Source organism: Triticum urartu, chromosome 3 (genome assembly GCF_003073215.2).
Source record: "Triticum urartu cultivar G1812 chromosome 3, Tu2.1, whole genome shotgun sequence".
NCBI classification, from domain to species: domain Eukaryota; kingdom Viridiplantae; phylum Streptophyta; class Magnoliopsida; order Poales; family Poaceae; genus Triticum; species Triticum urartu.
In genome coordinates, this window is record NC_053024.1 from 333,577,540 (window position 1) to 333,599,870 (window position 22,331).

Below are 22,331 nucleotides of genomic sequence, written 5' to 3' on the forward strand. Positions count from 1 at the left end.
CCCTTGCATAAGAACGACCATCTAGCGATGCATGGGAAGAGAAGGGTACTGGGTGTCGACGATGTTGCCGATCAGGACGAGTACGATGAATTTGATGAGTTGCCAGCCAAGGGATGTGCACCAGTGCAACAGAGAAGCGTAAAATCATCAAAAAAACCAAGTTCATTCGGGGTCAACTTAATGATCTCAGTTCCCCCATGTACATGGGAATTAAGCCATAAGACTAGTCTTTATGCCTACCCTGCAACTTAATTCGTTAAATTTAGAATTGTCGCGTGTACTGAATTTGCAAGTTATGCCCGATTTTCTGTTGATGTAAGAACCGTTACTATGTTGACCTTGATATGCTGTCAGCTCAGGCAATGAATATGAACTATTTTTTGTTATTATTATTATTATTATTATTATTATTATATCTTAGAGGTAGAACACTCAATCGATCTCACTACAGTATGTGTGAACAAAAATATGCAATCTGGTTTGCGAATAGCACACGGTTCGTTGATGAAAGCCGTGTGCCGACCAAACCCTGCCACCCCGCCCATGATCTAAGTCGTGCTTTCTGATTGGCCAAAACACAAAACTCACGGATCGTATGTCTGCACCATTGGATGCACCCAGATCGAATGGCGATCCTCATCCCTTTCGACAGCACATGCAGTTCTGACTGAAATTTTATTTTTATGCACAAAATGCACGTTAATCTCAAAATTTTCTTAAATATAGCTAACGATACCTAAAATGCGCCAAAAAATGTGGTATAATGGTGATTGCGTACCGTGGAAATTTTTATGAGGCCAAACGATGAAGTCACCGACCACAGGAGTTTGAATTGACACGTCTCCTTTTGGAAAACCATGATCCTTCATGTGAGATGCTCCGGTTTGGAAGGAGCGGTCATCAAAACTTGTGCCAAACTTTACCAATTTTTTTCCACGGGGTCGTGAGAGCATGCCACAGGCACACATCGATTTTGATGATGTCCGAACTCCATCAAAATTTTCTGTAATTAAAATACCAACTAAGCCTACGCCAGTGGCCGCACCTCGCGGCCGAAATGTTTGAAACTTCTCCCCGCTTCTCGAACACGGATGAAAACTCACAAAGCGACGCACAAATGATCTGTACACCTTTACTAGGCTGATAGTAAGGGGGTATCATAGCTAGTATCATGCATGCCAACTAGGCAATTTTGATGAGTTGTCGTAGAATTAATTAAATGAAGAAAGAAAGGGTTAAGTATCATATCATGAAACTGTATCATAATAAATGTTATGCTACTATGTGTCATGCATGACAATATAAATAAAGTACTACATATGATACTAGCTACTCTATGATACTATGCATTAGAGCAAGTAAGTACACAATAGAGTGACATAAGACTAGCGACAACGGGTAGTGACATAGAATGTTACTAGTCTATGTTACTACCTCTATAGTGGGGAGTAACATATGTGTAGTAACATGCAACACTTCATTTATTAGGCTATAGACTCATCTTGCCTTGAGATGTGTGATGTTACTCAGACTAGCCACAATGGGTAGTAACATAGACTGGTAACATGCCCATGTGTTACTAGTCTATGTTACTACCTCTATAGTGGGGACTAACATATATGTGTAGTAACATGCAACACTTCATTTATGAGGCTATAGACACATCTTGCCTTGATATGTACATGTGATGTTGCTCATACTACTAGTAACTAGCTATGTTACTACTTTCCTCTCTTTCTTCATTTATTGCTTGCCACATCATCTACTTAATTTATCTAGATATGTGTGATGTTACTCCCATTGTGGGTAGTCTCATACTATAGTAAGACTATACCCACAATGGGAGTAACATAGGTAGTGACATCACACATATCCACTTTCCTCTATTTCTTCATTTATTGCTTGCCACATCATCTATCTTATCTAGATATGTGTGATGTTACTACCTATGTTACTCCCACTATGGGTAGTCTGGCTATAAGGAATAGAATAATATACATATGTGCTTATTAGTTGGAGGAAAGAGAAGAGAAGCAGGCTCTTGGTTAGTAGAGCCAGCTGCAACACGAGACCCAAGACACTTTGTGAGTATGTAAGGTGGGCCAACTATTGATAAACTAGTACGTATATAAAACTTATTATTGTACATGCCCGCTAAGAGGTTGGCTGTATATGACATGGTAACTTCTTATAGCCAACCCTTGGATGTATTATTAACCATGCATGCTCTTAGTGAGGTAGCTAGTATATCATAGACGACTAGCTAGTATCAGACTAGCCACAGTGGGAGTAACTTCAGTAGTAACACCGACTCCAACTCAGCAAACTTGCTTATGTGGCAATAAGTTAATGAGGAGAGAGATAGTTTCAGTAACTTAGCTAGTTACTGTAGCATCACATGTCCCAATGCAATATGAGTCTGTAACCTAAGAAATGAAGCTTTGCATGATACTGTACTTATGTTACTACCCACTATGAAGGTAGTAACATATATAGTCTAGGGATATATGTATGTTACTAGTGTACTACTCTCCATTGTGGCTAGTCTCATACTCCCTCCTTTCCGGTTTAGGCTGGTTGTAATGGTATTATCATAAGCGGTATCATGCATGCCAACTAGACTTTCTAGATGATGTGGCACACAAGAGAGGATGTGGTATCATATCATGATACCGTGTCATATTAAATGTTGTACTACTACTTTGTGTGATGCATGACAATTAGTAAGGCAACCTAAGATGTTAACTTATGATACTATGCATTACGGAAGTAGTATCCTAGCTACACTATCATATATAAGCATGCATGATGCTAGTAGTATATATAATACTCCCCATTACAACCAGCTTATAGGGATCAATACATAAATACGGTCATTCATGATAAATACTCCCTCCATAAACTAATATAAGAGCGTTTAAGTCACTATTTAGTAATCTAAACGCTCTTATATTAGTTTACAGAGGGAGCTAGTACTACTCTATGATACTATATATGCACTATGAAGGTACGTACGTAGTATCATACACTAGTATCATATGCATGATACTATATATATATAGTATATGATACTCCCCACTATATAAGGCTGTCCATAGTGGCCGACGATGTCATGCACTCGGAAATAGCAAGTATGTTGATGTGGCAGAGAATTAAATATATATATATATATAAAGAGGGTTAGAGTAACATATAGTAGGTAGATACCATATCATGATAAATGCGATGCTAATTTGTGTCATGCATGGCAATAAATATGATCTATATATGATACTATACTCTATGTACTATATTATGCGCTATAATTAATTAAAGGTAGTATCATACACTAGTATCATATGTACTGTATATTCATGATACTATTATATGACACTCTCCACTATACTCATGATTTCTTACCGTGGAAAAAAATTGGAGGCGAAATGATGAACTCATGTTTTCATTTGAACAAAAATATGATGTTAGGTAATGTAAATGTTTTCAAAGAGCACATGGTTCACTCACGAAAGCCGTGTGTCCACTAAACCGTGGCCGATGCACCCCCCACCCCTCTGCCACGTGCGCGATCTGAGTCGTGCGTTCTGATTGGCCAGAAATCAAACCCCACGGATCGTACGTCTGCACCGTTGGATTCTCCTTAATCGAATGGTGATCCTCATCCGTTTCGACAACACATGTACATGTTTTCAAATAGAACCTCCACAAAAATTTTTCAAATAGCACATTGTTCGCACACGAAAGCCGTGTGCCTACCGAACCGTGGCCGATGCCCCCCCCCCCCGCTGCGCGCATGATCTGAGTCGTGCATTCTGATTAGCCAGAACCCAAACCCCACGGATCGTACGTCTGCACCGTTGGATGCTCCCAGATCGAATGACACTCCTCATCCCTTTCGACAGGAAATGTAGTCCGGCTAGGAATTGATTTATATGCCAACATGCACGGTAAGTGCCAAAAAATGTCTTACATATAGCACACGAGACCTGAAATGCGCCAGCAAATCAAACCCGTGGTAAAATTGTGATTGGTTTACATGCAAAAAATTTAGAGGAGCAACGATGAACTCACATCTTCATTTCAAAATTAGTATGTCTTCATTTCAAACGAAATTATTCTGTTTGTGCACACGAGTGCTTAGAGGCAACCATTTGCATAGGCCTTTCCGCGCACACAGTGACCGGGGATATTTTCACCTAGGCCGCCAACACCCCCCCACCGCCCGCCCGCGTTTCACTCAACAACTAGTCCACCCAATCTCCTTCATCGGCTCCCCCTCCCCCAGATCCACAGCAGAACCCTCTCCGACGCCGCTGTGCTCACCCCGACCGTGTGCCTACTCTTCGGTGTCAAGCCTACCTCCACTGTTGTTCCCAACACGCAGCGGCCCATGCCTCGCCGTCTTCGTTTGCTCGCCAGCCACCCTCGAGCATATTGATGCAGTGACCCTCGCCTCTCCTGTGGTTCGGCCGGGTTTGCATTAAGAAGCCTGTTAGTTACTGCTCTCCATCATGGTGAGGCATATTTCCTCGCAATCCCTCTTCCAATTTCGTTCCGTGTGTTCCCAAATTGGCTATAAATAATGAAGAGCGTATATATGTTCATTATCTACCTTCATTACTACATATAACTGTATTTGTTCCAATAAGTTACCGCCTATTTACATATCCCGGGCGCCCGAGTGACAGGAACTTAACAAATTAGCTGTACATTTTCTAAATTATTGCATGGCATGTTTAGAAAGCTTGATACCAAGTTGTTAGTTTTATGCTTATCCTCCTTTCCCGAGTTTCGCATGTGTTCTTTGTAGATGCCGAGTAGTAGCGATAGCACTCATTCAGGCCATGTATCTTCATCTGATTTGGACAACCCTAGGTCTTCAGAAGATTGTGAGGGATCAAGTAGTCCTGAGCGGGATAGAGCTGCAGCAATTACCCTTCCGGTCAGGACACGGAGGAACGCTCCAAGGAAGCCCACACACCAGCCTAAAGGTGTATATGAAGTAACCGAGATTGATTTAAAATCCTGGGCTCCAACTAAACTAGATAAAGCACGCTTGAGGTTCAGGAGTGTGTGTGGATTTGTTGGCAGGGCAAGGCTCAACATTAATCTGCCGGGGTTTCGGAAGGCTGACACAGAAAAATGATGAAGGATAGTCCGGGAGATCATGGATCACTTCAACATTCCAGAGCAATGGAGAATGCAAGTGGAACACGCTGCACTGAAGAAGGCTAGGGATGCTTGGAGAAACTAGAAGCACGTGTTGTACAAGAAGTACTTGAGTGAAGGCAAGGACCCAATCCCCGCATACCCCCAAATTACAAAGGGAGACTGGGCAGAATTCAAAAGGGTTAGGGCAACTCCAGAGTTTGTTGCGAAGAGTTTTAAGCAATCGGAACTTCAGAAGAAGAACATACACCCTCAACATATGGGTGTGGCAGGATACTACGGCATGAAACTGATATGGGAACAGGAGGACAAAGAAGCAGTAGCGGCGGGTGGGGATCCGGACTTTAGTGAAATCAAGGGCAAACGCGCCAGAGACTACTTGAGGGCACGTGCAAAGAGGCGTGATGACGGAACTTATTACTTTGAAAATGCACGTGATGCCAAACTGTATGAAGTGATGGTAGAGGCTTCCTAGATCCTTGGAAGGTTCTACAGGAACTCAGGGCCATGTGACAATCTATCCATTGCTCTGGACACAAAAGAGCCCCCTGGCCGTTCAAGGGGTATAGGTGTTAATGTCCCGCACAAGAGGGCTTTCACACTCAGCAAAGAAGAGAGGCTCAGCATGAAAAAAGCGAGGAGTGAAATGAAGCAGAATGCATTGTTTGAAAAGTTGAAGAAGGAGATTTATCCGGCTGTTCGAAAGGATGTTGAGGAGTCAATGATGATGTAGAATACTCTAACATTGATAGATAGCCAGCAGATGGGAGGGGAGGCGGGGCATGGTTGATGCTGCTTATTGCGCGACAACACTGCACAAGAGTAGTTGTGCATCAGCTGACCCCAGCGACACTGAGACTGCAGCTGCTCGTGATGATGCTATATCTGATCTATCTGGAATGGAAGATAGACTGAAGGGCATGCTACACATTATGAAGGTACATTAAAATGTGCAACAACCTGCGTTCGCCCACCCTTCTTGGAAGATGGCCTCTTCTTGGACAATGTGCCATTGAAGCCAGGATGTGTGAAGTTCTACGTGACTGAAGTAAAGCCTAGATTCAATGAATTTGCCCTGAAGAATGTCCTAGGAGACTTCAATGAGCAAAGGACCTTGGGAGAAACATCGTTACATCACATCCAGTGGCCACGAAAGGAAATAGAGTTCATCGATGAGATTCTTGAAGCCCCGCCAAGAGCAACCACTGTCGCCCCTCAACCGGTGACGCTCTCCTTGCCACAGCAGCTCTCGCGGGCTGATGCATCAACTTGTGATCAGCCGGCCCGACTTTGTGGCCTACATGCCATGTCATCCTCCGCCCCAAGCAGCCAGTGGCAAGGCCTACAACTACTGATGACGCACCACCGGTTCAGATGTCGGCCGCTGAAGCAGTGGGGGGAGACCTAGCTGCAGCACATGCTCAGCAGACCAACCTGGTGGAACAGACTGCTAAGTAGTCTGATGTTTCAGAACCGCTTGCTAAGAAGTCTGTAGGTCCAGAACCTACTGCTCATCAGTCCGTTGGTCCGCAGGCGCGTGATCAGCATACCAATGTGTCAGCACTTCCTGCTCAGCAAACTAACGCGTTGGCACGGCCTCCTTAGCACACCGACAAGTTGGCACCACCTGCGCAGAAACCCGACATAGCTTCAACACATGGTCAGCAGTCCGATGCCTCTACTCCTATAGCCCAGCAGTCCGTCATAGCAGCACCGCCACCTCAGCGGTCCGGCATAGATAAACCGTCTAATAAGCAGTTCATCCAAGCTTCACCGTCTGCTCGGCAGTCTACCTTGCAGGCAACCAGACACTCTGCCAGAAATGCTTCAAGTACCAAGAAGGAAGTGGCCAAAAAAGCTACACCCATGACCACGAGGAAGCGCAATGGGAGAGTGAAGAGAGGAAAGAGAACGATTGCCACTTACTTAAAGCACTCATCGCCCAGAACCAAATTAACAGCAGATTGTTCGAATCAGGGAGTAGTATTATTTCTGACACCATGGGTGATGAAGAAGTACGTTTGTTGCTTGCTAAAAATAAAGCAGGCGTACTTGAAGCACACAATTACGTCCATGGCCGGCCATTTCTTGTTGGCGAATACTTTGATGAGTGCAACTCCATTTTCCGCGAGTTACATGAATATTGCATGGATCAAATGTCAGAAGGTCATCACCATTTGCTAGTCCACTACAACAGAGATCATTTTCGACACGATGCTGGTTCCATCATTGTGAGTTTCGAGGACTTACATCTCTTCTTGAACTTCAACGTGCTTGATGCTACTCTTGTTAGATGCGTGATTTTGTAAGTACCTAACAAAATCTGATCAACTTCTCCATAAAAGGCTGTAAATGATAAACTTCTAACTGCATTTTATTCCTCTCAGGGGATTGAACTCATAGAGAAGACAAAGTGAGAGTATGTATTTCATAGATCCTGCATTAGCAAATGGCACAACATTACATGAAAAGGACCAATGGGACTAGGCCATTAACACGGTCGTCCGTATCTTCGAAAACACGTCCCATGCAGAATCATTTCTCTCGCCATATCATGAACGGTAAGTCAAGTAAACAACAACGAATACACTGATTGTCTTTCAGATTTCGACATCATTCGTAAGTTCATGGCTTTCTTAATATGTAGCAATCACTGGATATTGGTATTCATTGTTCCAAACAAGAACATAGTTTACTACATCGATTCTCTCAGAGAGTCAACAAACGCTCAGGATCTGACGCATCTTCAGCAATTCTTGGATAGGTATTGAATTCTATGATGTTGAAATTAATTTGCATTAATATCTGGTCCAATAATTGATGTTGTCAAAATTCATCATCATTTGTAGTGTGCTCGCATTGTGGGAAACTAAAATAGGGAACCTGTTCAAGAGGAAACTACCTTTGCAGCACGAGATCGTTTCTCCGGTAACACATCGAAATCCATTATTTTCAGAAAATTTATCCAACCGTCTGCAAATACCTTTCCTTACGCTAGTCAAATGTTCAAGCTTCTAAAAAAACCTCTTTCTATTTTGTCCAAAGAAAAAATAATACATCTAACACCGGTTTGGTTGTTCCTAACAGGACAAATACATGACTAATTTTGTACAAAAAATTTCAGTGTCCTCGGCAAGAAGCAGGGACCAACCTTTGTGGATACTATGTTTGCAGACACATGATCTCCATCTACAAATCTGCTGATAGTTGTGATGATCCTCGTGGATTAGTACCAGTAAGTCTATCTTAATTAATATCTTCTACTCCACTCATATGGCACTATCTGATCTTAAAAATACTGCAGCTCATCTTAAAACCGAGGACCCCTGAACCACTCCCGGCTGGTGAATTGGTGATGGTTCGGAGATTTATCAGCGACTTCTTCCTAGATCACTTCATCAATCCCACTGGTGATAATGAAGATTTCAACATGCGTTCTCCTGAAACATTGAGTATGAGTTAGCCGCTAAACATATAACGCATGGATCCATTGTTTTCCATCTGATGACGTCTTCGTATTTCATACACTATGATTAATTATGTAATGCATATATGTTTGGACAAATCATTGGAATTTAGGTACCATATGTTCAATTGCAATTGTTGCGAAATCTGATGAATGTTCTTCCCGTGGACACTATTTGTTCAATTGAATATTGTGGCGAATTTGCTTTTTGCGTGCCAATTCAAAATGGGGTGTTTTTGTTTTAACCTGGCAATTGCTCCGCACACGGTTCAACTAAATGAGTGTGTGCGATCCACATCGGAAAGCATACGTTAATCATAGCGGAACCATCGGTGATACACAGTAGATCGCAAATGATTTGCAGTGCTACTATGTGTGCATAGGTTCTCTAGAAACATTTGTGATATCACGTTATCGCACACGAGAACTAGGAGTAAGCTGTGCCCAATGAAAATACAATCCCAGTTGTATTCTTTTAGGAAACGTGTGGGATCCCAAACGAAAAGCACACGTCACTCTTGCGGCAACCGTCGGTGATACCTAACAAATCACAAATAGTCTACATCACTTGTATGTGTGCGGAGGGGCTCCTGAACTGTTTCCGATAGAACATTATCACACACAGTAAATGTTGGAAAACATGTGCGATGGAGTCTAGCATGGCATACGGGTTATGCAGAAAACTCGTGTGCGATAGGGCACAAACCGCACACAGTTCATATGTTGGCCCGTGTGCCTTACATACTGTTTTCCAAACGGATCGTTATGATAGACCATATGGTTTCACTACGTCATTAGAAACGCTTAATCACCGATACCACACATGCGAAAGAATTTAGTGTGTGCTGCATCACCCACGATTACATTTTGGAAGGCCTGTGGATCATTGTTCCATATCCCCGATGGTTTCTGGGTCGTGTGGGAAGGACCCCCTATCGCACACACTCACTTGGCGACGGTTCCGAAGGCCGTTGCAGGAAGGGGTTAAAAACCGTTTGTTTAGGACCAACGCGCATCACTGTGCATGAAGGCGTGGCTCGTGAACTGGGTGCCGTTGTCGGTGATGATCCTTGCCAGAACTCCAAAACGAGGCACCAATTCTTTCAAGAACTTGATAGCTAACTGAGCAGTCACCTTTCTCACGGCAGTCACCTCCGGCCACTTTGTATACTTGTCTATGGCAACGAACAAGAGTTCAAATCCCCCGATTGCTCGGGGGAAGAGGCCTAGGATATCGAGCCCCCAGACCGAAAATGGCCATGATAGAGGGATTGTTTGAAGACCTTGGGTAGGCAGGTGTGTTTTCTTGGAATGGAACTGGCAGTCTTCACATGTCGTGACGAGCTCGACCACATCTTGGAGGGATGTGGGCCATTAGAATCCTTGTCAGAATGCTTTCCCAACTAATGCCCATGATCCAACATGGGAGCCGCACATTCCTCTGTGAATCTCAGCCAGCAGTCCCTTTCCATCCTCCTAGCAGACACACTTTGATTTCACACCGTAGGGCCTCCTTCTATATAGAGTGTCAACGACAAACTGATACATACTGGCCCTCCGGGCTACTCTTTCAACTTCGTCTTGGTCGCCGGGGAATTCTCCGGTCTGGAGGAAGTGGAAAATGTGCCTTGCCCAAGTTGGAGCCTAAGGCTCGGCAACGAGGACTAGCGATGCCTCCTCTACTTCTGGATCACCAACCTCGTTCGCAAAGTCCATGGGCCCGGCTGGAGGGGGTGGTCCGGCAGGCTGTGAGGGGTTATTTCTGGCAGGGTCCCTGCCGGGAGCGGACGGCTCGACCGGGAGAGGCTTACCGTAGTCCAACTTTCTCCATTTCAGGGCCATTGTTGTTGGTGATACGGAGGGATGAGATAGACGGAGAAAAAAAATTCTTGGTTCCATAGGAAGCTTTTGCGCAACACACTTTGACAGGTGATCAGCTATGTTGTTTTCCGCACGGGGTACGTGCTCTATTGGCATCCCGTCAAAGTGCTCCTCCAATCTCCTCACTTCCTCGATGTATGCCTCTATCAATGGAATTTGATAATCCTTGTTGACTTGTCTCACCACAAGCTGTGAATCTCCTCGAATGCTTAGCTTCTTACTTCCCAATTCTACTGCAATTCTGAGCCCAGCAAGGAGCCCTTCATACTCAGCTGTATTGTTGGTGGCTTCTTCTCGGGAAAAATGCATTTGGACGATGTATTTCAAGTGCTCTCCAGAGGGGGCAAAAAGAAGCATGCCAGCCCCTGCACCTTGTAGGGAAAAAGCACCATCAAAATACATAATCCATTATTGGGGTGATTCCTTGCTGGGGAGAGTTGTCTTTGTTATTTCCTCATCAGGGGTTGGCGCCCATTCTGCAATAAACTCTGCCAGTGCCCTGCTCTGAATAGTTGATGTGCTCTCAAACTTCAAACCAAAGCTGGATAACTCCAAAGCCCACTCCACTATTCTGCTAGTAGCCTCAGGGTTCCAGAGTATCCTTTGCAGCGGAAAACGAGTGACAACCGTGATCTCATGGGCTTGGAAGTAGGGGCGCAGTTTCCTTGAGGCCATAACGAGACCAAAGATCAACTTCTACACACCAGAGTACCTCGATCTAGCCCCCCTTAACAAGGAGCTGACAAAGTATACTGCGCGCTGCACCACTTTCTTCCTTGCCGCGTCCTTGGGGTTGTTCTCGTTGATGTGCTCATTGCTGTCTTGATCCTTCTCTGACTCAGTTGTTTTTTGCTCACTTTCTGCCTCAGGAACTTCTCGCTGCGCTACCAAGGCCACACTGACCACTTGGTTGGTTGCCGCCAAGTATAGCAACAATGGTTCTTGGGGTTTGGGTGCAACCAAGGTAGGCACAAATGACAGGTAGGCCTTCAACTCCTGCAGAGTTGCGTCTGCTTCCGGTGTCCACTTCATAGGCCCCACCTTCTTCAAAATTTTAAATAATGGCAGGGCATGCTCGGCATACTTGGAGATGAATCTACTTAGCGCGTCCACGCATCCTGTTAAGCGCCTCACATCCTTAACTATCCTTGGCGCTTGGATCTGCTCAATGGCTTTGATCTTGTCGGAGTTAGCTTCGATCCCCCGATGGGACACGAAGAAACCCAGTAGCTTGCCAGAGGGAACACCAAACACACACTTCTCCGGATTAAGCTTCAAATTGATCTTTCACAGATTAGCAAATGTCTCCTCCAAATCTTAGATAAGGGTGGCCTTATCCTTGGTCTTGACCACAATATCATCCATATAGGCTTCTATATTTCTGTGTAACTTTGGCTCAAAACCAATCTGGACTGCCCTTTCAAAAGTTGACCCGGCACTCTTTAATCCGAATGGCATGCGGACAAAGCAGTATGTACCACGTGGAGTGATGAATGACGTCCTCTCTTCATCTTCCTTGGACATGAAGATCTGATAATATCCAGAGTATGTGTCCAGAAAGGAGAGCGAATCGCAACCTGAAGTGGAATCCACAATCTGATCGATGCACGACAAGGGAAATGGGTCCTTCGGGCAAGCCTTGTTGAGATATGTGAAATCAATGCAAAGCCTCCACTTCCCATTAGCCTTCCGGACTACCACTGAATTTGCTAACAATGTAGGATACAATACTCCTCTTACCAAACCAGCTACCTCCAGTTTCTTGATCTCTTCGGCAATGAACTGCAGCCTCTCCAAGGCCTGCTTCCAAACTTTCTGCTTGACAGGTCGGGCATGTCGGCAGACATCAAGGTGGTGCTTGATTACCTCCCTGGGAACACCAGGGTTATCAGATGGTTTCCAGGAAAACACATCGATATTCGCCCGCAGGAAGGCAACGAGCGTGCTTTCCTATTTGTCATTGAGGGCGGCGCTAATAGTGAAAGTACCATCAACGCCAGCCAGCCTTGCCGGGACCTTCTTCACTTGGGGTGCAGCAACCTTGAACCTCTTGCTGTTGGAACACTTCGGTACGTCGCCAATGGGTGTTGTGCACTCAGAGGGGGCATGCTTCCCAGACTCCTTGCCGGAGGTCCTACAATACCTCTTCTTTCCTTTGCTTTCCTTGGCGGGAACTGTCGCTGCCTTTGCTGTGACTGCATCCCGATACATCTTGTCCACACAAATAATTGCATCCTTCTCATCCGATGGGATACTAATGACTCCCAGTGGCCCTGGCATCTTCAAGGTGTTGTAAGCATAGTGGGATGCTGCCATGAACTTGGCCAGTGCCGGGCGTCCAAGAATCCCATTGTACGGCAGGGGGAGATCAACCACATCAAACACAATATTCTCAGTCCGATAGTTCAGTTCTCCCCCAAACGTCACCGGCAACGTAATCTTCCCTTTAGGATGGCTCCTGTCGGGATTAACTCCTTGAAACATGTCGGTAACCTCTTGCTGTTCTTCTCCTATCTGAAGCTTTCTGATGACTACCGGGGAAATATGATTCGACCCGGCCCCGCCATCCACTAGCATCTTTGTGACCTTGAGGTTGCGAATTGTTGGGGAGACCAACAATGGCAAACATCCTACCGCAGTGGTGCGGTCAAGGAGATCCTCCTCCTCAAAGATGATGGGCATGCGGGACCATTTGAGCGGCTTCCCGGCCTCTGGCGCTGGCTCCATGACATTGATCTCTCGTGCCCATCGCTTGAGCTGGCGGTGGGAGGCGTGCAAAGATGCACCCCCATCAATGCATAGGGCGTCAGTGGCCTTTTGAAACTCCATCTCACTAGTTTCCTCTTCATCCCGTCCATCACTCACATCATCATAGAGTTCCTTCTCTTGACCCCTAGCGGGCTTTCCTTGGTTTCGAAAGGGTTTGCCGAGGCAATTTGCTTCACCGCCTCGGCCCTTACCGCCAGCGGCGCTCTGACCTTTTTCCTTGTCACGCTTATCATATTTTGCCCTCTGTTTCTTGACAAGCTGCTCAACCTGGTGACAGTCCTAAAGGCCGTGTCCCTTGGTCCGATGGATCTTGCAGTACGGCCCATTGTCTTTCTGAGCTTTCTCGGCGGCAGCGGCATCCCGGCAGGGAGCGCAGGTGGCATCTTCCTTGCCAGGGGCTTCTACCTTGGCCTTCTTACCGGTACTAGGTGTTCCCGAACCTTCCACAGTCATCACTTCCTTATCTCTTAGCTTCTTACTGCGCTTCTTGCTCTTTCTCTGACTGGTTGATTCATCCTCATCCTCTGAATCAACATTGGTGCAATCTTCCTCTCCGGGAAACTTCCTTCCTTCCTCCATCTGAGCACACTTATCCACCAGTGTGTATAGCTCCTTCATAGTCTTTGGCAACCGCACGTTCATCTTGGAACGAATGCGACGGTTGCGCACATTGGACTGGAAAGCTGCTATAACGACTACTGGATGGATATTTGGAATATTTGTATGAACTTTACTGAATCTCTGCAAATACTTATGGAGAGTTTCTCCTTCCTTCTCCTGGAGAAGTTGCAGGTCGCTGGGTCTGCCGGGCTCTTGGTGGCCACCGGTGAAGGCACTAATGAACTCGTGGCATAGGTCTACCCATGACAAAATGGAGTTCTCCAGCAAGTGCATCAGCCAAGACCTCACGTTGGACTTGAGGGCCAAAGGGAAGTAGTTGGCGAACACCTTCTAATCTCTTCCCCCGGCATCCTGAACAACGATGGTGTAGATACTTTGGAACTCTGCCGGGTTCATCCAACCATCGTACTTCTCAGGTATCCCTGGCTTGAACGTGCGAATGGACGGCCAACAGACTTGCTGCAGTTCTTGTGTAAAGGCAGGGCAGTCGACCTCGAAAGGCAGGCACCCGCCAACACCGAGCGCACGCTTGTCGACGTTGAGGCCATCACACCCGTCAGTCTGGTGGAGGTCGTCGCGGCGTCGATCAACGATGATGAGCGCATCTCCCCGCGCCTATCCTCCGGGGCTCGACGTTGGCCTAGACGTGCTCGAGGGTCAGAAGAGGCCATCGAGACGTCGTCGGGACCTTGACTCTACTGTGCCCGCACCGGCTGCCGTGGTAGGGACTGCACCGTGGGGTTGGCCCCCTCTGTACGGCCAGCAGTACGGGCGGTTACTGTTGTTTGAGGAGGTTGCGGCGGGCCAGCTTGTTGTGAGCCCCCAGCTTCGGTGAAACTGAGTAGGCTTTTGATGGTGGCACACCATTCATCCATCTGCTCGGCTGCTGGCGGAAACCTCAGCAGCAGCTGAGCTCGCGCCATAGCTTCCGTGGCTGTGCTTGGCATAGATGTTGATGACGTCGACCACACCGTCGCCTGGCTCCTGACGGTGCTAGCAGCGGCGGTGTCGTGTCCACGCTGCTGTGGGACGACCACCTGGGCGGCGGGGTTGCGCGGTGGTGGTGCTCGAGGGTCAGCGACTCCGTTGAGTGTAGCAGTCTGGTTGGCTCGTCCGGGAGGAGGCACATGCACCGCGGTCGCTCCCGTGGTGGGGGCGGCCGGAGGGCAATGGCTTACCTCGGACCGAGCGCCGTTGCTATAGCTATGCCTGTCAGCGAGAGGAGGGGGCGTGGACGGAGTGACCCCCTCACCTGCACCTTGCGGAGCATGACCGTCGAGGCGCTGCTGATGTTGTTCTCCTCCAATATCTCCTGCCCCCGTGTCGGCCTTGGGGGAAGTGCTGATGGCGCCACCTGCTCCAACCACGTCCCCAGTAGTGTTCACATCCTCACGTGCCTCCGCATCCCCCGCGGCATTAGAGGCCACGGGCGGCGGAGCCTTTGAGGTGGATGGATGGGCCGAAGCACCGGACTTCTTCTTGGGTGCATGGTCAATGGCGTCGTCAAAGAAGATGGTGATGAAGATGACGCGCTGCGCACGCTTTCAGGTTCGTGCAAGAGATCCCCCTACCTCGCGCGCCAAAGATGTCGCGGGATATCCGTGGCCACCTACGGGACTGGGAGGCCCCTTGCTGGTTCGGCAGGGGGACGTGGCGTTGCACAAAGAACTGACCAGCGTACGGCAGCACGGCAGAGAGCACACAAGCAATTTACCCAGGTTCGGGCTGCTGCGAGGCGTAAAACCCTACTCCTGCTTTGGTGGATTGATGGTGGAATGGAGGTGGTGAAGCATAGTACACTTGCCCAACAGGTGTTGCCTTAGGGCAGTAGCGACTACGCGCGTATGGGGGTGTGGGTTCATCAACTTTCCAACCTTTCTACGGTTGCCATGGGCCTCCTTTTATAGATCAAGGGGTCACCACAATGGCAAAGTAGTCATTATGCACTGATATGATAGCAAATAGTGCTATCATAGCTAACTCTGTGGGCTGACAGGGCGCATTAAATGCACTGCTTAGTGTCACATCACTGGCTGCCCGACAAGGCTTGCCGGGCTATCTTGCCAGCTCTGCGCCTGTTCTCTTGACACGTCGCATGATGGGTGTCATCTGTGGGTTTCTGTTGTAGGAAATGGCTGCCATGTGGCGAATGGTTGCCACTTAATCACCTTGCGGCTTGACACCGCATTGATCGACGACGTGGGTCGTGCTGGAGTGCTTAGTGAGGTGGTTTTGCCTCCATGTGCCCCGGCATGCCCTACCGGAGCGCCTGCTATCTAGAGGTGGCCTTGCCCCTTGTTGGGCTCGCCTGCCCGACAAAGGAGGCCCTTCTCTTGGCGATATCTGGCTTCTCTGGCTTGGCCTTAGTCTCTCTGAGCTGCATGCTAGTTCTTCAAATCTCTTGATTCCTTGTATCCTGACTAGGGTTGGTGCTTCAATCTTGCTCTCATGCATGTGCACAGTCTGGGCAACAGACCCAGGTTTTGTTGCACCGACATTCATATCATGTGACGAATAAAAATATAGTTCCAACTGAGGTTACCCATAATGTTAAAGACGAAAGAGGGGATGCCTTCTGGGGCATCCCCAAGCTTGGACGCTTGGGTCTTCCTTGAATATTACCTTGGGTTGCCTTGGGCATCCACAAGCTTAGGGTCTTGCCGCTCCTTATTCTCCTCATATCGATATCTCACCCAAAACTTGAAATCTTCAATCACACAAAACATACGGAACTTCGTGAGATAGGTTAGTATGATAAAGAGCAAATCATTAACTTTGGTACTGTCAAGACAAGATTAAAAAAATTTCTCACATAATGCCTACTATACCCTATCATTTCTACAATTTATATTGACCAATATAAGTCATAAAAACTATAAAACAAGCAAACTATGCATCAAAAACAAATCTGTCAAAAACTGAATAGTCTATAATGATATGAACAAGGACCATACTTCTGTAACACCAAAATTCTGAAAAATTACGAAAAAATAGGAAATTTGTATGTCAATCATGTGTAGAAATTTCAGAATTTTATCGCGTTCTAGTGAATTATGGTATTTCCAGAACTAGGCACAAAAGTTTCTGTTTTTTCATAGAATCAAGCCAACAATCATCCACACTACCCCAAAGGCTTTACTTGGCACTTTATTGAACAAAATCTATACAACATGATTACTACAGTAGCTTAATCATGTGAAAACACAAAAACAATAGGTATAAGTATTGGTTGTGCCCCAACAAGCAGTTTTCTTTAATGCCTTTTTAGCTAGGCATGATGATTTAATGATGCTCACATAAAAGTGAAGAATTGAAACATAATGTGAGCATCATGAATCACATGGCAAGGACATTTAAGCCTAACCCACTTCCTATCCATATGGATTTTGTGAGCAAACAATTTATGGGAGCAAGAATCAACTAGCGTAGGAAGGCAAAACAAGCATGACTTCAAAACTTTCAACACATAGAGAGGAAACTTGAATTATTGAGATATGTAGAAGCATGTCTTCCTCTCTCATAATAATTTGAAGTAGGGTCATGAACAAATTCAACAATAAGGCTATTACATAAAGCATTGTTTTCATGACCCACAAGCATAGAAATTTTATTACTCTCCACATCGATAGTGATGGGAGCAAATTCAATGAAATAACTATCACGCGATACTTGTTTAAAATCACGATGACAAGTTTCATCGTTATTATAAATCTTCATATCATACATGGCATCACCATAATCATCATAGATAGCAACTTTGTTGTCATAATCAATTGGAACCTCTTCCAAAATAGTGGATTCATCATTAGATAAGTCATGACCTCTCCAAATCCACTTTCATAATTATTATAGTAAGATTCAACACCCTCCAAAATAGTGGGATCATTATTACCTAGAGTTGACACTCTTCCAAACCTAATTTCATCATTGTAATCATCATAAATAAGAGACATGCTATCATCATAAAAAATTCTCATCGAAACTTGGGGGACTAAAAATATCATCTTCATTAAACATAGCATCCCCAAGCTTATGGCTATGCATATCATTAGCATCATCGATATTCAAACAATTCATACTAGCAACATTGCAATCATGCTTATCATTCAAAGATTTATGCCAGACATTTTATTGAATTCTCCTTCTAACACTTCCGATCCATCATTTTCAAGAAATACTGTATAAGGATGAAGCATTTGAGGCAACCTCAATTCTATTCTTTGTAGTTTTATTTTATAAACCAAACTAGTGATAAAAAAGAAACTAAAAGATTCAATTGCAGATATACCTTCTACTACTCACCTCCCCAGCAATGGCGCTAGAAAAGAGCTTGATGTCTACTACACAACTTATTCTTGTCGACTCGTGTTGGGCCTCCAAGCACAGAGTTTTGTAGGACAGTAGCAATTTTCCATCAAGTGGATGACCTAAGTTTCATCTACCCGTGGGAGGTGTAGGTTGAAGATAGTCTCTCTCAAACAACCCTGCAATCAAATACAAGAAATCTATTGTATCCCCAACACACCCAATACAATGGTAAATTGTATAGGTGCACTATTTCGGCGAAGAGATGGTGATACAAGTGTAGTATGGATAGTAGATATAGGTTTTTGTAATCTGAAAATATAAAAGCAGCAAGGTAGAAAGTGATTGAACGGATCACAAACGGTTGTAATGCTTAGAAACAAGGCCTAGGGTTCATACTTTCACTAGTGCAATCTCTCAACAGCGCTAACATAATTGAATTATATAAGAATCTGTCAACGTGCAACAAAGAATCACTCCAAAGTTCTTATCTAGCAGAGAACATAAGATGAAATTGTTGTAGGGTACGAAACCACCTCAAACTTATATTTTCCGATCAATCTATTGAGACATCCCTATAAGTGTCACAAATAGCCCTAGAGTTCGTACTAGAATAACACCATATGATACGCATCAACCAACTCCAATGTCACCTAGATACTTCAATGTCACCACAAGTATCTGTGAGTTGATTATTTGATATGCATCAAACAATTTCAAATTCATAATATTCAATCCAATACAAAGAACTTCAAAGAGTGCCAAAAGTTTTCTACCATTGAAAGTAGGACAAAAACATGCATCAACCCCTATGCATAGATTACCCCAATGTCACGATAATCCGCAAGTTGATTGCGAAAACATATATCAAGGGAATCAATAGAACACCCCATTGTCACCAGGGTATCCACATGCAATACATACATCAAGTGTTCTCAAATGAAAAAGTATTCATTCCGATAATAGTGACACCTCAAACGTAAAAACTCAATTCATCACAACAAGATAGAGAGGGAGAAACACCGTACAATCCAACTACATTAAAAGCTTATGGTACATCAAGATCGTGCCAAATCAAGAACATGAGAGAGAGAGAGATATCAAACACATAGCTACTGGTACATACCCTCAACCCCGAGGGTGAACTACTCCCTCCTCATCACGGTGACCGCCGGGATGATGAAGATGGCCTCCGGTGATGATTTCCCCCTCCGGTAGGGTGCCAAAACAGGGCTACAGATGAGATCGCTTCGTTGTAGAGGCTTGCGATGGCGGAGCGGAAGTTCTAGGTTAAGTTCTAGATTTTTATTCGATTTATAGGAATTTTTTGTGTCGATTTCGTGTCAATGGGGCCCACAAGGAAGTGACAAGCTTAGTAGGCCCTCCCTACCCCCAGGGCGTGCCTACCAGGCTTGCCACATCCTCGTGGCTCTTCTGGTCCTTCCACGAAGGTTCGGGGGTCTCTTTTGGACTATAAAAAATCACCATAAATTTTCAGCCCATTCCAAGAATTTTTATTTCTGCATAAAAAACAACACCACGGCAGTTCTGCTGAAAACATCAGTACGGGTTAGTTCTAATCAAATCATTCCAAAATGATATAATATTATTGTAAACATGGCATGAATACTTCATAAATTAAAGATACGTTGGAGACGTATCATAGAGCTAGCATGATATTTGTGTGACGCCCCAATACCGACACTACGGATGCCTTCCATTTATTTCGTTGTCGTTGTGTGTTTGAACTGTTTGTTGCCATGATCGCGATGAGTGCCATTGTCATATTTTGCTTCTTGCATCATGTTCATCATTTGATTATATTGCATTGCCATGCCCATCTTTGTCATGTTGCATTCGTGCCTCTTGTCATTTTGCATTCTCATAATCATCATGTGCATTGTCATTTTCATGCATGTTACATTGTTGCATACTCCATGTATGATCACGCATCATCACCTCCTCCTTCCTTCTTCTTTCCTTCATTTTGGCAAGTGACCTTTCCCCCTTCCCCATAAATGTTCATTCTTTTCCTGATGCTAGTTCACCATGCCTAAACCTTCTCTGCCAATATTCAGCTCTTTTGGACTTGATTTGGTTGGATTCAAAATTGCCTCAAGTTTGAATTTAGTTCAAACTTGCGATAATTTTATTTCTCTAAAAATTCCCAAACCAATTATTTCAAATAGTGCATAATTCTAGTGTCGTGGGGATATCCTTATATCTCTCATACAGCCCTCTTTTATCCCTATGCTTTTCTGTTTATTTTCTGCCTAAGGAAAATTAAAAGAAAAGATACAGCAGCAGGAGCGGCCTCCTGGGCCTCCTTCTACCAAGTCGGCCCAGCAGCGGACCCAGCAGCAGCCCAGCTGATCCAGCCCACCTCTCTCTCTCCCTCCGCTGGTAATTCTAGCTTGCCACGCTGGTCACCCGCGCTGACCCCATCTGCAGCGACCGTTCCCTTCGCCCTTTTCTTCCTCCTCTCGCCACCTCCCCCTCACAGTAAAAACAGAGGAGGAGCACACATGGCCACCGAGGCAGCCAGCCGAGCCGCGCCTCGCCCCTATAAGAAGCCCAGCCTCGCCCCCTTCCGCCAGAGAGCTCCTGGAGCACTTCCATAGCTCTGCCGCAGCCATATTCCTCCTCCGTCGTCGTCTACGCTCCGGGTCGACTCGCCGATGTTATCCCGTTCGATTTCCAACAAGGCCAGGAGCCAGAAGGGCCACGGCGACGCAATCATCTTCCTCTACGTCGTCTGCTTCCCCTGCTTTGTCTTCTTCATGGAGCCGAGCTTCATCACGATCAGCGTGTCCTCGAGTCCTACCTGTCGCGTCTCTGGCCGACTCGTCTTGTCCTACGGGACCGAGGTGAGCAGCCGCGTCTCTCAGCCCCTTTTATTCGCCTCGTTCGCATCCTCTAGGTGTCGATTTGTTCACACGAAATCCCCAGCCACCGTGCTTCGCCATGGACGCGCCAAACCCTCTGCTTCCACCGCTCTGCCGCTCGGCCACACCCTTGCATGTTGCTCCGCACCCTGCACGCACTTGAAGCCAGCAGCTCTCACGCGCGACCGAAGACTCGTGCCTCCGCCGCACCTTGCCATGGCCCCGAGCCAAGGAAACGCTTGAGATCGAAGTCTCTGCTTCCGCCTCACTCCGCACGTCGCGCACCACACCACCTATTTCCGCACCCCCACCATCGGCCTATGGTCGCGACGGTCGCCGTCTTGCTTGCCGGCATCGTCACCCAGTTCCTTTGTGATCCACGAAGAAGAAGAAGGCATGGCCTTTGCTTCGGTTCAACTAGAGTCACGCCCTTGTTTTGCACAAATAAGAGGCAGCAGCTCACTGGTCCGCGCTCTGCTCCTCTATATAGGAGGTCCTGGGATCATGTCCCAGCTGCGATTTGTCTAATTCCAAGTGCATGCATATTTACAGGAAATGCCATCATTCTGAATTGTTAATAACTAAAAATCCATGCATCCGAATAAAACATGTCATATATGTAACATGCTTAGAATTTCATGTACTTTCACAATTTGCAACTTCCATCCGTGTTTAAACTGCTTAAACTTGTTGTTTGTTTAATTTTGCATAAATGCCATGTTAAAATGCCTTAATTCATAACTAATTAACCGTAGCTCGGTTTTAATTAATCTTTATATGTAAATGGGGTAGAATTTTGCCTAGTTTATCATGGTGTACTTACTTTGCATGTTTAATAACTCTAAAATTATGCTTAGGGCAGAACAGTACCAAACCTTAAAATATGCATATGGGGTTTTACCGGAATTGTTGTTCGTTGTTTCCGGCCTCATTTAAACTTGCCTAGATAGGTAGTTTTGTTGTGCTTCACCCCTTGCCATGTTAATCAGCATTTAATATTGTTGGGTACATAAACGAGATCGAACTAAATAACTTGTCGTGGTGTTTCGTCAATATGCAACCCGTTGCATAGTGAGCTCCACTTAACTGTAGTGTTGTTTGTGCACTTTGCCATGCCATGCTTCTTTAAACCGGACATGCATCATACTTGGTTGTGCATCATGCCATGTTGATGTGATGGTTGTTTAGTATGTTGTTTGCTTATTTTCCGGTGTTGCTTCTTCGGGTTAGTTCCGATT